The 2475-nt window shown below is 37.1% G+C and overlaps 1 long non-coding RNA gene across 1 annotated transcript in view; it reads left to right on the forward strand.

Annotated features, from left to right (window-relative positions):
* Positions 1–1713, forward strand: part of LOC146598273 (uncharacterized) — a 2415-nt gene extending 702 nt beyond the window's left edge. The window contains exons 2-3 of the long non-coding RNA XR_014895295.1: positions 391–546; positions 963–1713. This is a non-coding gene — a long non-coding RNA (uncharacterized LOC146598273). The remainder of the gene's footprint in view (positions 1–390; positions 547–962) is intronic.
* The last annotated feature ends 762 nt before the right edge of the window (positions 1714–2475 follow it).

Genomic DNA, 2475 nt, shown 5'->3' on the forward strand with positions numbered 1-2475 from the left:
TCGCTCGCTCCGGCGGCGGCGGGAAGGCCGCGCGCAGGGCCCGGCTCCCACCAACCGCCGCGCCCGTTGCCTGGCGACGCCGGGCGGCCGGGCGCTGGCCCGGGCGGCGCCCTGGCAGGTGGGGGTGTGGTGCGCGGCAGAAAAGCGCTCCGAGAAAACGTGTAGGACAGAGCCCGAAGGCATCTGTTTGTTTTATTTATTTATTTATTTATTTCAAAGGCCACCACAGTGAGAGGGGAAAGGGCTGTAACTGGCACGAAGTACTAACGACCAGCCTGAGGTTTAAACTAATAATTAATTGCGAATCATCAGCTGATTTTTCTGCATCATCTGTGAAGGACTCTTCACGGTCTTTAATTGATATTAATTGATTTTTTTTTTTATCACCAGGTAATGCTAGGTCTGCTGATTACTGGTGCCCTTTATTGAGAGTTTTGCTTGAAGCGCATAAACTTTATTCACACGTAAAAAGCYTTCAGTTTGGATCTGTGCTGTCCGTCTCTCGGTGGGATGTGAAATCGGAATCACTTCTTCAGAGTTTAAGAAGTACTGAATAAGCAATGTATATATTCTTTCTCTGTAATAATGTTAGCAATTGCCGTTGAAGACTAAATGATGTCCATGTTATAAATATCAGAGATCCCTATTTTATTAAACTCCAGAAGGTGGCAGCAAAACATTTCAAAATACTTTTTTTTTTTCTTTTTTCTTTTTTTTTTCTTTTGAGATGTCCACTCTGTTCTGCCTTCTTTTACATTACCACTGAGGTGGGGTTTTTTTGTTTTTTGTTTTTTGTTTTTTTTTTAAGATGCTTATTTAGATCAGTTTTCCAACCTTGCATGATCTAAATAGAAGGAAGAAGATTTGCTTTCAAATATTACTTATGTGACTCAGGGAATGAAGTCTAAAATCAAATTACTAAATTATAATAATTACTAAATATAGCTATTTGGTGTTGGCAGAATGTGAAAAAAGTTCAACACTGTCACCACTGAAGAACTCAAAATGTGTGAAGATGTTTGTCATAACACATGAACATGAGGTCTGCATCTTACAGTCTTACCCCTGGCAAAAAATTTCCACTTCAGACCCAGTGAGGAGAATGGGATTTCTGCCTAAATAAGGATTTAAGGCTCTGAGTATAAATGTAAAGGGTTTTTAAGGCCCTCGTTCAACAAAAAAAAATCTGAAGGCTTATTGAGAATAAAAATCAGAAGATTTTCTGGCATGAAAATGAGCATTAATATTTGCTTCTTAATTAATAATGGTGAACTTAGCACAAGTGTGAATTAGGTAGTAGCCTGAGTCTTCAGCTGATACTGTACCAAAGAAACATGTGTTTGAAAGTGAGGTTAATATTTCTCTCCCAAGGAGACATGCAACATTGAGAAAAATAAATAATCCCAGCAAGCATATTAATGTGGTTAAAATAAACTGAGGAATAAAGATTAATTCTGTTGCCCAAACCTATATTAATCTTTGTGGTGTCCAGAAGCTTAAAAAATAATTTTTATAAGATAAAAAGGTTACAGTGACAAACATGGCAACACAACGTAATTCAAATCTGCAAAAAGAACATTGCATTCAGAAACCAATCAGATAATGATGAGTTTTTTGGATGGCTTGCTCACATGCATGTAAATGACTTTCAGAAGTAGTTTATTTTATTCATATGGATAGAGATTGTAAGACTGGATTAAGAATTTCCTCTGATCAAATGATACTTAGAATGTAATTTATAACATCTTATACCATAAATCAAAAAAATAAAATAAAATAAAACTCTTTCCTGGACAAAAATGAAGTTTTTGTTGCTTTGATATTCTTTCCCAAAGTTGAAACTTATATGGGAAATGAGATGTCAAAATTCTCAAGTCAATGTACGTTTCTCTAGAAATTGATTTTTGCTGGGGTCTACATGGGTCTTAGCCCACAAGTGACTATTCCCATTCTTGATATTTTGGGGAATTAGATCTCTAGCAAGGAGCACATCTGGCTCTTGGATTTTGTATACATACTGGTTTAACAGAATGACATATTCAATGGCTCGAATAACTCATTCAATTCTAAATACAAATGACATCCTCTACATATGGATCGTTCTTCCAGCACAAACAAACAAACAAAAAAAAAGTGCTTCTCTTTTCTTTCCTCCTGATTCATATAAAATAATTTCTCTGTTACAATGTGCCATATTTTGAAAAGTTATGCCCGTCTTGCCATAATATACTGATTTTTGATGATTGTCTGAAAATAAAACCAGAAATACAATCAACCTTATGCTTTTAGGATTAGATCTACAAGACAAATCATGCCTTCTCCACAAGTAGTCCAGTATAGACATGTCTGAGATGGGTTTGACCTTTCCTCTCTCAGATGGTGAGATGGAGCAGCTATGGTTGGAAAACCACATAGTCTAACCCCATAAAAAGCTGCCTGAGTTTGTTGTAGGTGAGCCTGTAGCCTGCACGGTGC

The sequence above is a fragment of the Rhea americana genome, unplaced genomic scaffold, assembly GCF_003343005.1.
Source record: "Rhea americana isolate MKP2758 unplaced genomic scaffold, rheAme1 scaffold_167, whole genome shotgun sequence".
Classification (NCBI taxonomy): domain Eukaryota; kingdom Metazoa; phylum Chordata; class Aves; order Rheiformes; family Rheidae; genus Rhea; species Rhea americana.